Source organism: Miscanthus floridulus, chromosome 8 (genome assembly GCF_019320115.1).
Source record: "Miscanthus floridulus cultivar M001 chromosome 8, ASM1932011v1, whole genome shotgun sequence".
Lineage (NCBI taxonomy): Eukaryota > Viridiplantae > Streptophyta > Magnoliopsida > Poales > Poaceae > Miscanthus > Miscanthus floridulus.
This window is the reverse complement of record NC_089587.1, coordinates 114,485,695-114,501,402: the sequence shown is the minus strand read 5'-3', so window position 1 is coordinate 114,501,402 and position 15,708 is coordinate 114,485,695.

The window sequence follows — 15,708 nt, the reverse complement described above, 5'->3', positions numbered from 1 at the left end:
CCTTCTTGCATATGCATCCTATCATGAAATGAAATTATATCAAATGGATGTTAAAAGTGCATTTTTAAATGGTTTCATAAATGAACTAGTCTATGTTGATCAACCTCCTGGGTTTGAAGACCCTAGATATCCTAATCATGTCTATAGTTTGTCCAAGGTGCTATATGGGCTTAAGCAAGCCCCAAGAGCTTGGTATGAGCGCCTTTAGGATTTCCTCATTGAGAAGGGCTTCACTATTGGAAAGGTCGATACCACACTATTCACCAAAAAGCTTGATGGAGAGATCTTCATTTGTCAAATATATGTTGATGATATCATATTTGGCTCATCAAATAAAGACTATAGCAAAGAGTTTGGTGAATTGATGTCAAAGGAGTTCGAGATGTCTATGATTGGAGAGCTTACATTCTTTCTTGGTTTTCAAGTCAAGCAAATGAGAGAGGGATTTTCATCTCTTAAGAAAGGACCTTCTCAAGAGGTTCAAAATAGATTAATGTAAGCCAATCAAGACACCAATGCCATCTAATGGACATCTCGACCTAGATGAGGGAGGTAAATTGGTTGATCAAACTCTCTACCGTTCTATGATTCATAGTTTATTATATTTGACCGCATCTAGGCCCGACATCATGTTTAGTATGTGTATGTGTGCTAGATTTCAAGCTAATCCTAAGGAGGCTCACATGGTTGCCATTAAAAGAATCCTTAGGTACCTTAAGCACACACCAAGCATTGGTCTTTTGTATCCCAAAGGAGCTAGATTCCAACTAGTTGGCTATTTCGATTCGGATTATGCCGGTTGCAAAATTGATAGGAAAAGCCCATCCGGAGGGTGCCACTTGCTTGGTACATCACTAGTGTCTTGGTCCTCCAAAAAGCAAAATAGTGTGGCTTTGTCCACCACCGAGGCGGAGTATATTACCACAGGTTCTTGTTGTGCACAAATTCTTTACATGAAGCAAACTCTTTTAGACTATGGTATAGTTCTAGAAAAGGTACCTCTCTTGTGTGATAATGAGAGCGCGGTAAAGCTTGCTAATAATCCAGTTCAACACTCTCGCACCAAGCATATAGATATCCACCATCATTTTCTTAGAGATCATGTTGCTAAAAATGATATATCACTAGAAGGTGTAAGGACTGAGGATCAATTGGTGGATATCTTCACTAAACCGCTAGATGAGGCTACATTTTGTCGATTGAGGAATGAGCTAAATGTGCTTGACTTTAGTAACTTCACTAAAAAATGAGCTTGTGTTGTCCATTGCATTGCATTGTAATATAAAACATATTTAATTTTTAGTAATGCACTTAGGGCTTGTCTAACATGGTTAAGATAACCTCCAAAAAGCGTGTGAAGAAGCTTAACCTTGGATCAAACTTGACAAACAACTAGACTTACTTTCAAGTATTGCATTGCATGTGCATGTGTGTTGCTTTGTCGTTTCTTTTGGGTTATATTTTGAGCACCCGCTGTGTTTATCCACAAATAGGAAGAGCATTTGAAGCTCCTATTGGTCATAAAACCCTCTTGTGTTATCACATGGTGCTCTTCGCCCCTTTTGTTGCCTATTTTCTTAAAAAATTATAGTCAAAGGCAAATTATTTAGAAAAACTTGAGGGTTTGAAAGAGGTCTCTCATATTAGTCCCAATTGATGTTTATTTGGATCTTATTGAAGTTTGGGACTCGATTGGGAGATAGCGTCGTGAAGAAAGGAGGAGTTTCTGTAGTTGAAGAGGGACCGAACATAGGAACCGGACTCACCTGTTGTAGTGTCCAGTCAGTACAAAAGGAGGAGATACAGTTGCTAAAGGAGGACTAGATGATGAACAGTATTTCTACAGCGTTCGGTGTGACGATGTTTCTACGTCCGGTCAGCACAGGATGGATCTTAGGAAAGGACTAGACTCTATGATGCATCCGGTCAAGGGTCATCGGACACGTTCAGTCATGATTTGAGGATCTCTGAACCTCTCTATTGTTGACCGGACTCCGAAGGGCTACGTCCGATCGTATTTGCCGGAGCGTCCGGTCATGGAAGTGCGAGAGGAAAAGATTTCCCTTTTCTTTCCTTGATTGTCATGGGGGCTACCACTTTATCGTTCTCCCATGCCGCACCGTCACTGCTACCCTAACCGCCACCATGCTCACGCTTGCCTCTTCTCCCTCACCTACCTCGCCGCGCCCACACTCGCGCCTCCCTCTTCGCCACCACACCCGCGCCTAACTCGCCATGCTCGCGCCCGTGTCTGTCTCGCTGTGCCCATGACCGCACCTCCCTCACCGCGCTCGCAACCGCGCCTACCTCGCCACACCCGCACCCACGCTGCATTGTGCCACCATGCCACCGCAAGCGTCTCGCCCGCTGCCACATGCTCACACTCCACTCTGCCACCGCATGCTTGCGCACCTCCACCTTGCCGCATTGCCATCCTCTCACACCGACGGTTTCCTAGAGCTACGCCTTCTTGGCTGCCACACTGCTTCACGGCACAAACCCTAAGGTGTCATTGTCATTCCTATGTGGTGTCCTTGTGATCGACAACTTATCCCTTCGCATGTCTTGGGATTGTTCTAAGGTAGCAAGCCACATTCGCTCATTACTTTCCTACTGCTTACTTTCCACTAGGTCATTCACTTCCCTAGTATATAAAGTTGCTTATATATATACTTCCTATTCTATCGTGAAGTCTGTTCGAGTAGTGAGTCGGCTTGGCTGATGGGTAGTTGACAAATTTACTCGGGGCCAAGCCTATGAGTATGGATTGAGGCCAAGCCTCATGAATGTTAGTTGGCAGTTGTTCCTTATCAGTGGCAGTGATTCTTGTCAACTTTAGAGATGGCTCGTTGCAAGAACATTGGGGTTGGGCCCGACGATGAGGATCCAACTCCTCTGCCTTGCCTGACTGCTCAGCAAAAAGGAAAGGCCAAAAAGGCTACAAATAAGAAGCGCAAATTCAATGATGTTGAGGTAGAGAGAGTAGCAGCAGCGGCAGCCGCCATAGAGCGAGCCGAGATAGGTGGATCTAGCAGTGGCATTCGCATAGGCAATCAGTTATCACCAGCTCAGAGGGCCGCCATCGAGAGGATTGAGGCTAATCTTGGTAGTCCACCCGGGATCATCATGCTTGGAGGACGGCGTGTCTCTTTAGAGGAGAGTCAGACTTAGGGGTGGCTGAGTAGCAGACACAAATGGTAGAGCAGACAAAAGATGCTCAGTAGGGAGAGTAGGTTGAGGAGACAGAGCAGGCAGCATAGCCACAGCTTCGACGCTCTAGTCGCACACGCACTCAGGTATCACCGAGGCCCTAGACATAGAGGAGGGGCTCTCATCCACCTCCTAGACCACAGGGTCCATCTCTGGTGGTTCACCTTGACCTAAGGGTAGCCACAGCCAGATAGGTGCATCAGCTATGGTTCATAGAGTTTGAGGATTGGTTTCCACCGAGGTGGGATGAGCGTGCCTCAGAGCACTTCTACACTGTGTTGTAGGAGGAATTCTATAGTGCATATCTCAACAGTGGTGTTGCTTTTAGATCTCAGTGGGTCTACCCCTTAGAGTCTCTAGTTGCAGCTGCAGACGAGCAGATCCATCCTCACCTCACTTATCTGCTAGGCTTGTCAGATCTCCTTGGATGGACTAGTCAGTATGTTCCATCTTGGGTCCATGAGTTCTACTCCTCCGTGTTGATTGACCCACGACATAGGTTTATTCATTTTGCTTTCTGAGGGCATGACTATAGGCTCCAGAGCTCGAGGGTTAGAGAGATACTAAGGATTCCAGAGTCACCTATTCATCTTCATGAGACATGCTATGGATAGACATAGCCTTCAAGATGCCCTCATGGTGGACTTGTGTCACCTACAGATCTTGTCAGACCAGTGCTTCATAGAGCTATTTGGCGAGAGGTCGAGTAGGACACCACTGTGACCTTACACCTATAGCTCAGCTCCTTGATGCTACTATGAGGAGGACTCTACTTCTGAGGATGGGCTTACCGCGAGGGCCTAACTCGAATTTCAGTTGTGGCTAGTGCATTACCTAGTGTCTTAGACTGTCTTTGATGTTTGAGATGTGATGCTTTTAGAAATGGAGGACACACTAGCAGAGGGCTTTAGAGGTCATTGTTAGCTACATTATGCTCACTAGATCACTTTCTTACTCCAAAAGACAGTTACACATAAGTCCCCAGAGACAATGGCAAAGTGGACAGGTGCTACTACTGAGTTTCCATGGTATGACTTGAGCCAGATGCTACATCATAGTCATGCGAGGACACCTCACTAGCCTAGTCATCGTCCTGAGGTACCAGAGATAGCAGCTCAATAGGATGAGAACATCAGGGGCATCGCAGAGATAGGGGTGAAGGAGCTTGATGCACAGCAAGAAGATGAGGTTGAGAGCAACCCAAGTGATAGCTAAAACGATGACTATCAGCTGATTTCGTAGATGGCACCTCGTCCACACGACAGAGAGACCACTGGCTCTAGCTTAGCTCCACCACAGCCACCACAGACAGACCGAGCGCTTTTAGCTGTACTTGAGCGGATGAGGCAGGACCAGGCACGCTAGACACAGGAGACCACAACTGCACTTGCTTAGGTTCATGCATGACAAGATGAGTTTCAGCGACAGCAGCAGGCCATGCAGCAACAATAACTTATGATTCAGCAGTAGTTACTCAGCTTCATGCAACATGTTTAGCGTTAGTGACGGACACCCCAGTCTCTAGGAGTCTCAATGCCACCTTCAGTGAGCTTATAGGGCAGCCTACACCTCCAGTGTTCTGAGTCTCCGGTCCTACCACAGCTGCTCTAGTTACCGGGACTACCAAGATGATTCCATCATCTGTTGCATCATCTGAGCCACCTCAGACAGTCACTCCTATACTTGAGGCTTCAGTGATAGCGACAGCGACAGCGGCAGATGTGTCTCCCCTTCCTACAGTGACACATGTAGAGTCACAGGCCACGCTAGTTACTAACTAGACCTAGACCGCTTCACCTTCACTTCTAGCTACAGAGGGTTAGACCCCTCAGAGTTTAGGTTAGAGGATGATGCAGCTCAGTTCTAGGTCTCTCACCGCACCTCAGCGCCTAACTTGACTTCTCCTATCTCGCCGTTCAACCTTTAGGTTTTGGTGCTTGATTCCAAAGGTGGAGAGGGACTGAGTATGTTAGATTTAGGGGGAGCGTGTGAGATAGACTCGATTCTTTTGGTCTTTCGTGTGATACTTCATGCATTCATGTTTACTTTCATGCATTGTATTATATACATGTGATGGTGAGACTTATGTGACATGTGTGCTCTCTACATTGTTTTATATATGTCATGTCACTTGGTTATGCTCATTGGCTTTGCTTCCGTGCTTTACTCCGATTCAAATGAGCTTTACTTCATGTACTCATGCTTAATTCATATCTTTTGAGTACACCATGTTGGCTTGAGTCATATAATGTAGCACCCAGTTTTAAAGACAACCAGATACACACTATATGTGAGCCCATGAAGTCAAATCTCACATATAGCCACAAATAAGGGTAATATCAAAAGACATTACTTATTACATAACATATTAGTATAAAGAATATAACCTCAGAGTATAGACAGCAAAAAGACGACTCTGATCTTTAGGCAAAAGACAACTCCACAGGGACGACTGACTAGTTGACCACAAGCCTAACTCCTCCAGACTAGCAATCTGGTACCCATACGGGATTTTTATCCAAAATATAGAAAAGTAAAGCAAGCGTAAGTACATCTCATACTCAGCAACATAACATGGGGTTCATGAGGCTCAAAAAGGTTGACACTGGTTAAACTGCGATTAGCTTTTATTTTAATAGGTCATCTTTTTAAGCATTTGTGTAGCAACGAATTTATCATAAGCCCATAAACACATGATCAGGTAAACATGAATAATGAATAGCACAAACAATTAATCATTAGTACAATTAACCATTAGTAATCATCTCTATTCCATAAGGGTTCCATGGCCGGTCGTGTCCGTGAGTACGGTTGTTATAACAGTTTTACACTCTATAGAGGTTGTACACTTTTACTGTGAGTCATGATTTACCCTTTCGCCTGAGGTGATCAGCCTCTTGACCCACTACCAAGGAAGGTCGGCAGGGTTCACTATGAAGCCTTTCAAAAGTTTGTCTAACAAGTTAGGGCCGCTAAGGTATGTGGCCCTCCTCTAGGAGTGGCACGCGTGGGCACGCAACACGGTACATATATCCTAGCAGGTAAGGAAACATACCCCTTGCCCCATAAAGCTAACCACTAATAAGCTAGAAAATGTCCTCATACTAAGCTAAAGCCAGAGCCATATAGCCCACACAGCTGTACTGTAAGTCCCGGATGATCACTTACAGATAAGTCCTTAGGGAGAGGAACCTAGAGCATTTAGAAAGTAGCTAAACACTCTAGCCCCATGTTTCCATGTTGCTAAAAATCATGTTTTAATGTTTATTGCATATACCATTAGTCAAGTTACAAGATCATGGTTTTGGTTAAGCACTAGCAAAAACTACCCAATGCAATATCCCAAAGGTATCAAGGTACAAGATATCAAATATCTAGGATATCCTTATTGGCAACAAGATAGACACATGCAATATGAATTAAGTGATTAAAGGTAAATAGGTAACAAGGATGGTCTAATACTATACTTTCCTTAAACACCGATCCTTCGGTAAGCTTTAATCTTCTTCTTCTTCTTCTTCTTCTTCTTCTTCTTCTTCTTCTTGACCACCACGTATATCTTACTGATTGGACGTAATCGTAGAACACTACACAAACATCCATACCCATACATGCATAGCATACAATTGCATCTATACCAGAATAGTACACTAATCATAGAAAAATAAGTAAAATAGTTTGAAATACAATTCTACGCATCGCTACGAACACACAGTCGCGAGAGGCACACTAATCAGAGCTACGGTTGAAATGATACAACTACCGAGAGATTTGCTTTATACGTGGAAAATAAAGCTATAGGCTTCATTTATGTTAACTATATGAATTCATATATAAAAGATATTTTATAAATAATATAGATTAAATTAAGTCAATTTTAGATTTTAATTATAAAACTAAAGTAGAACAAATCATATTTTATTTATAAAATCCAGTTGCATAATCATTAATCAAGATATGATTTAAATCATGATTTTTTTAAAATAGTAATATAGTAAACACTATTACTAATGCGTAGATCTTGACAACACGAAACTAATGAACTAGAATGAACTAAAACGAAGCTAAAACGATTAAACGGCAGGGATTAAAAGGAGTGGCAATTTCGTAAATATCATCATCTTCTACCTTGCTTCATCTCAGTCTGTACGTGGCCATGGTTGTCTGCTGCTGTGCTGCTCCATGCAGGGAAGGGAGGAGGCTCAGCCTCGGCCTGCCGGCTAGCTGGCGACGTAGCTGCGGCGCTGGGGCCCATGACGGTGGCGCACTGGCCCTCCTATGGGGTCTTGGCAGCCAGCGCAGGGCCTGCACGGCCGAGCCAAGACCCTGTAGGAGGGCCTAGTGCGCCACTGTCGTGGGACGCGTGAAGGGGTAGGGCACAGCTCCAAGGTAGCTGTAGGGTCGGGCGCCGGGCTCCAGACTCGTGCTGCGGCCAGAGGTGACGCAGCGAAGGGCCAGGATAGCCGAAACGAAGGAGCTTTGTGGTCGCCAATGGAGTTTCGCCAGGAAACCTCGTCGAAAAACAAAGAAACAATGGGGAAACATCAACCTATGGTGGATTGATGCAAGTAAAGACACTACGGCGTAGAGAACGATGAGATCTACCTTGTGGTGGTGGTGGTGGTTGATGTCGGAACACGACGGTTTGGCTGAAAAAGCTCGCCGAAGAGTTCGCCGGAAACCTAGTTTTTTCGAACTTCGGCGTCCGATTTGCGGGGCTACGAGTGACGGCTCGCGAAAGCGGTCGAAATTAGCACGGCTACGCCTGCATATATATATATACACACACACACACACACACACACACACGATGGGTTTGGAGATTTTGGAAATCCGAGATATTTTATGAATAATTGATTTTCAGAATTAAAATCATTACAGAAAATGGGGAATTACTATTTAGGCTCCGAAAAATATCTCTGAGCTACGAAAAAATCCCTAAAAATTCCTAGCGATAGATGGAAGGATAAGGAACACAACCAAAGTGGTTTAGCTCCCGAAAAAGACTTTTGGATTGATTGAGGAAAAAGACAAAGCTCTAAGAAATATGAATTTAATTCCGAAAAAGGTCGGAAAGATTCCCGGAAAGAGAGGCATCGTTCTAACGTGTCTTAAAACCTTTTCCAAGCCTTTGGATTTTAAAAACAAAGCATCTTATCTAACTTTTGTTTTTGCAAGTTTTCAAATTCTTTTTAAACCACTACTTGAAAATAATATTTTGAAGATTGAGATTTGAATTTATTTTCCAAACCACTCATCACAAAAGTACCAATGAAACGGCATGTATGCGCAAACATGTTGCTACCCTTATGTTGGATTTTAATTTAAAGAAAATTTTCTTTTACCTATGTTTTTATGAGCACAAAACAATTAGCAAAAATCATTTTACTCTTTTTAGAAAGTAACTAATTTTAGGGTGTTACAATTCTACCCCCCTTAAGATGAATCTTGTCCTCGAGATTCGGAAGACGTCGACTAAGAGATGGGAATACTCTGTCCTTGGATTCTTCTTTACTTCCTCGTGCAGTTCCATCGTCTTGATAAAGATCCATTTTACTTTGCATACCTGTAAATCTTACTCCAAGTAACTTGCCAAACTAATTCCAAAATTTTGACAGGTACCTTGAACAACTCTTAGGTAACCCTAATCACTAGGCCATAATTCTCTTTCCTCATATGTTCACCTTCCAACGGAGCTTCCTTATCTTCTTGGTCCAAAAGAGAATCTACCACCAATCTTCAAAACATTAATGATCCCGGTTAAGTTGCTTGAACTGGGAATACAATTCTTAATCCTTGGTGTCACCCGAACCTTCTTAGTATAATTCTCCGTTGCTAAGGGCATCGGCCATGACTTCGCTTCTCGAAGTGATAGCACTTTTCCAAGTCATAATCAATCTTATTCCAATGAGGTTATCACAAGCTCAAGACCAACTTGGTGAAGATGTCCTATATATTCTTGTGATCCTCCTAGATGTCACTTTTACTTTTTAAGAAGATAGTACTTCCATGCTTCACAATGTATAACTCCAGATAACATGTTAGGTAGTTCAACTCAAGTTTCCTTAGTTGACTTAATGATCAAGCCACCACTTTTCTTTTAGTATAAGGACACATCCCACACCTTGATAAAGGTGCATCATAGTGGATATAAAGCTCTTGTCGTGATCTGACAAAGTTAATACCTAGGTTTTACTTCAACCTCTTCTTGGATTCCTTCAAACACTTACCTGAGGTTTCTTGATCCAACCTAATTTAAAAGCTTCTCTAGTAGCTCTACCAAAATATTGATGATCTTGGATAAACCTTTCTTGAACTTCTAACCAAACCTCATTGAAACTTTGAGTTTCTCTTTCATCTTTGGGTACCACCACGCTTCCGCTGCACAAACTAAAACGTATGATACTTCATCTTACAAATTCTTTCACTTGGCTACCCCCCTTAAGAGAAGATAAACTAGGGGACACAAGAAGGGTAGCTTGCACCTTCTTCAGATGAGCTTACTAGTATCAAGATGTTCTGTCATCCCAAAGATACTCTTGCATATGGGCAAGGACAAGAAATCTGAATTTCCTTGCGAGCAGAAAAACTATAGTGTGGTAAGACAGCTGTAACTCCCATTCTGTTAATCCAATGAAGTTGTAGCTTATACCATTGGAAAGCTTATAAAATTCTCCACAACTTACTTATAGAACACTTTTCCGAATTCTGCAGCTCACTTGGTCGAAAATAGTGCACAACAGAAATTGTTCTAGGTTCCAAACAGCACAGATGCATCGCCTTATGATTTTCGTATCTCCATAACCAAAGTAGCTATCAGGCTTATTCTTACGCTCAGAGAAACATATGAAAGTGTACTTTTGTCCAGAAGTTTTTTTTCCATAATTCTAGGTCATCTAAGAACAAAGATATAACCTGATAAAGACTGGTTGCTCCCAAAGGACAGAATAGAGAAAACAAGAGATAAGCGAAACACCTCTATTTATTGCATTAATCCTTATGCCTTAGGCCTATAAACTAAATGAAATTACGGGAATACCCAAAAGATCATTGCAGTCATTACAAAGATGCAAAACAATCATAAGCATAATGACAATTCAACAAGACAGTAAAGATGCACAACTCAATCATCGACTCAACTTGCGATACTATCATTTTTATTACATAAGGGGCACAACTCCTATCCTTAACTAAGGATCTTGAATAGTCTAGCATAACTTCTTCATTCACCACTCTCACCAAATGCTTCTTTCAGGTTAGGTATCACTGACACTTTCTGTAATCAGTCCAGTAGTGATCTGACTCTGGCTACTTCCTTGGTGTAATTGTTGATTCTTCTATGGGCAAGATTTAACATAATGTCCTTCCTGCTGGCAATAATAACACTTTCTCTTAGCTAGATATTTAGTGATGTCATACTCCACATAATTGTTGCTTAGAGTATTGTTAGCTTGCTGACTCTGTAAGTTCATCTTTGTTTGATTGGACCGCTTTTTAGCTCGCTTGATCTTTCGGGGTTGAAACTCCTTATAGGTGATCATCCACCATCTATGCATACCTCATGTGGAAAGAGTGGAGTAATCTTAGCTTGAGAAACTTCTAACTCTTTAGAGTCTGAGTTTATCTGTCTAGGGATTTCCAAATGTTGATTGTTTTCCAATACTTGCTCTGTTGAGACCTCCTTTCTCTTTTTATCCACATTAGCTTCACAACTCGGGTTCACCATAACTTCCCTCTTATTAGACTTGTCCTAAAAATAGGGAAAACCATAATGTTTACAGCACTGACATGGATCCTAACTTCCAAGAGTCTTGCTATGAACACCCTCATTGGACTTCATCTTCTTCCAAGCTTCTACAACTTGTCTCTTTACTGGCCCCTTTGGTATGTTGCTCTGATCTTGCGACATGCACTACTGAGAACTTCTGGGCTAATTCATTCCTTCTAGTATTTGCTTTTACATAGCGAATAGCTTTTCCTTATCAAATACAATTAAGGGTGGCATAGCTTGGTCCTCCTGTTCTCTGATGTTGGCAGTTATCTCGTTACGATCCATCTAATAGACCAAGAAAGATTTAGAATTGAAACAGGGTTTTATAATAGAATAGAGGCCAGAATGAGCATAACTTTTTAGCAAATAACAAGGTTAGAGAGAAAGCATGAAGTAGGCAAAGATGAAAGCATGCTAATACGTCCAGTTCTTACAGTCAGCATTGCTCTGATACCACTTTGTAGCACCCGATTTTAAAGACAAAACCAGATACACACTATATGTGAGCCCAGGAAGTCAAATCTCATATATAGCCACAAATAAGGGTAATATCAAAAGACATTACTTATTACATAACATATTAGTATAAAGAATATAACCTCAGAGTATAGACAACAGAAAGACAACTCTGATCTTCAGGTGAAGACTCCAACTCTATAGGGACAACTGACTGGTTGACCACAAGCCTAACTCATCCGGACTAGCAATCTGGTATCCATCCAGGATTTTTATCCAAAGTATAGAAAAGTAAAGCAAGTGTAAGTACATCTTGTACTCAGCAACATAACATGGGGTTCATGAAGCTCAAAAAGGTTGATACTGGTTTAACTACGATTAGCTTTTATTTTAATAGGTCATCTTTTTAAGCAATTGTGCAGCAACTAATTTATCATAAGCCCATAAACACATGATCAGGTAAACATGAATAATGAATAGCATAAATAATTAATCATTAGCACAATTAGTCATTAGTGAACATCTCTATTCCATAAGGGTTCCAAGGCCGCTCGTGTCCGTGAGCACAACTGTTATAATAGTTTTACACTCTGCAGAGGTTGTACACTTTCACTATGAGTCATGATTTACCCTTTCGCCCGAGGTGATCAGCCTCTTGACCCACTACCAAGGAAGGTCGGCAGGGTTCACTATGAAGACTTTCAAATGTTTGTCTAACAAGTTAGGGCCGCTAAGGTATGTGGCCCTCCTCTAGGAGTGGCACACATGGGCATGCAACACGTTACACACATCCTAGCAGGTAAGGAAACATACCCCATTGTGCCATAAAGGTAACCACAAACAAGCTAGAAAAAGGCCCTTGTACTAAGCTAAACTCAGAGCCATATAACCCTCACAGTTGTACTATAAGTCCCAGATGATCACTTATAGATAAGTCTTTAGGGAGAGGAATCTAGAGCGTTTAGAAAGTAGCTAAACACTCTAGCCCCCTGTTTCCATGTTGCTAAAAAGTCATGTTTTAATGTTTCTTGCATATACCATTAGTTAAGTTACAAGATCATGGTTTTGGTTAAGCACTAGCAAAAACCAACCAATGCAATATCCCAAAGGTATCAAGGTACAAGATATCAAATATCTAGGATATCCTTATTGGCAACAAGGTAGACACATGCTATACTTTCCTTAAACACTGATCCTTCGGTAAGCTTTAATCTTCAATGTTCTTCTTCTTGTTGTTGTTGTTGACCACCACGTATATCTTACCGACTGGACATAATCGTAGAACACCACACAAACATCCATACCCATACATGCATAGCATACAATTGCATCTATACTAGAATAGTACACCAATCATAGAAAAATAAGTAAAATAGTTTGAAATATGATTCTACGCATCGCTACGAACACACAGTCGCGAGAGGCACACTAATCGGAGCTACGGTTGAAACGATACAACTACCGAGAGATTTGCTTTATGCGTGGAAAAGAAAGCTATAGGCTTCATTTATGTTAACTATATGAATTCATATATAAAAGATATTTTATAAATAATATAGATTAAATTAAGTCAATTTTAGATTTGAATTATAAAACTAAAGTAGAACAAATCATATTTTATTTATAAAATCCAGTTGCATAATCATTAATCAAGATATGATTTAAAACCATGATTTTTCTAAAATAGTAATATAGTAAACACTATTACTAATGCGTAGATCTCGACGACACGAAACTAACGCAACTAGAATGAACTGAAATGGAGCTAAAACGATTAAACAATAGGGATTAAAAGAAGTAGTGGCAGTTTCGTAAATATCATCATCTTCTACCTGCTTCATCTCAGTCTGTACGTGTCCATGGTTGTCTGCTGCTGTGCTGCTCCACACAGGGAAGGGACGGGGCTTAGCCTCGGCCTGTCGGCCAGACGGCGGCGTAGCAGCGGCGCTAGGGCCCACCGGTGGTGGCGCATTGGGCCCTCCTACGGGCCATGGTGGCCAGCGCAGGGACCTGCACGGCCAAGCCCGCACAGGCCGGCAGCGGCGCCTGCTGCACCCGCGTGGAACACGCGAAGGGGGTAGGGCACGGGCTCCAAGACTGCTATAGGGTCGGGCGCTGGGCTCTAGACCCATGCTACAGCTAGAGGTGACGCAGCGAAAGGGCCGGGACAGGCTGGAACGAAGGAGCTTTGTGGTCGCCAATGGAGTTTCGCTGGGAAACCTCGTCGGAAAACAAAGAAACAATGGGGAAACATCAACCTATGATGGATTGATGCAAGTAAAGACACTACGGCTTAGAGAACGATGAGATCTACCTTGTGGTAGTGGTGGTTGACACCAGAACGCGACGGTTTGGCCGGAAAAGCTCGCCGAAGAGTTTGCCGGAAACCTAGTTTTTCCGAACTTCGGCGTCCGATCTGCGGGGCTACGAGTGACGGCTCACGAAAGCGGTCAGAATCAGCGCGTCGAGGGCTACGCCGGCATATATATACGCAGGGTTTGGAGATTTTGGAAATCTGAGATATTTTAGGAAATAATTGATTTTCGGAATTAAAATCATTACAGAAAATGGGGAATTACTATTTAGGCTCCGAAAAATATCTCTAAGCTACGAAAAATTCTCTAAAAATTCCTAGGGTAGATGGAAGGATAAGGAACACAACCAAAGTGGTTTAGCTCCCGGAAAAGACTTTTGGATTGATCGAGGAAAAAGACAAAGCTCTAAGAAATATGAATTAATCCCAAAAGGTCGAAAAGATTTCCGAAAAGAGAGGCATCGTTCTAAACGCGTCTTAAAACCTTTTCCAAGCCTTTGGATTTTAAAACAAAGCATCTTATCTAACTTTTGTTTTTGCAAGTTTTCAAATTCTTTTTAAACTACTACTTGAGAATAATATTTTGAAGATTGAGATTTGAATTTATTTTCCAAACCACTCATCACAAAAGTATCAATGAAATGACATGTATGCGCAAACATGTTGCTACCCTTATGTTGGATTTTAATTTAAAGAAAATTTTCTTTTACCTATGTTTTTATGAGCACAAAACAATTAACAAAAATCATTTTACTCTTTTTACAAAGTAACTAATTTTCAGGGTGTTACAATTCTACCCCCCTTAAGATGAATCTTGTCCTCGAGATTCAGAAGATGTCGACTAAGAGATGAGAATACTCTGTTCTTGGATTCTTCTTTACTTCCTCGTGCAGTTCCATCGTCTTGATAAAGATCCATTTTACTTCGCATACCTATAAATCTTACTCCAAGTAACTTGCCAAACTAATTCCAAAATTTTGACAAGTACCTTGAACAACTCTTAGGTAACCCTAATCACTAGGCCATAATTCTATTTCCTCATATGTTCACCTTCCAACGGAGCTTCCTTATCTTCTTGGTCCGAAAGAGAATCTACCACCAATCTTCAAAACATTAATGATCCCGGTTAAGTTGCTTGAACTGGGAATACAATTCTTAATCCTTGGTGTCACCCGAACCTTCTTAGCATAATTCTCCGTTACTAAGGGCATCGGCCACAACTTCGCTTCTCGAAGTGATAGCACTTTTCCAAGTCATAATCAATCTTATTCCAACGAGGTTATCACAAGCTCAAGACTAACTTGGTGAAGATGTCCTATATATTCTTGTGATCCTCCTAGATGTCACTTTTACTTTTTAAGAAGATAGTACTTCCAAGCCTTAAAACCTTTTCCAAACCTTTGGATTTTGAAAACAAAGCATCTTATCTAACTTTTGTTTTTACAAGTTTTCAAATTCTTTTTAAACCACTACTTGATAATAATATTTTGAAGATTAAGATTTGAATTTATTTTCCAAACCACTCATCACAAAAGTACCAATGAAACGGTATGTATGCGCATACATGTTGCTACCCTTATGTTGGATTTTAATTTAAAGAAAATTTTCTTTTACCTATGTTTTTATGAGCACAAAACAATTAACAGAAATTATTTTACTCTTTTAGAAAGTAACTAATTTTAGGGTGTTACAATTAATGATTTATGTAATTGTTTTGTGCTCATAAAAACATAGGTAAAAGAAAATTCTTTTACCTATGTTTTTATGAGCACAAAACATTAACAGAAATCATTTTACTCTTTTTAGAAAGTAACTAATTTTAGGGTGTTACATATAAGCATGTCTAACTTCTTTGTTCTTATTGACAAAAGCTTATATGAACCAAGCATGTTGAAACCCTCACTCATATCTTTTACATACTCGAGGTTGTGTGTCATCAATCATAAAAAAGGGGGAG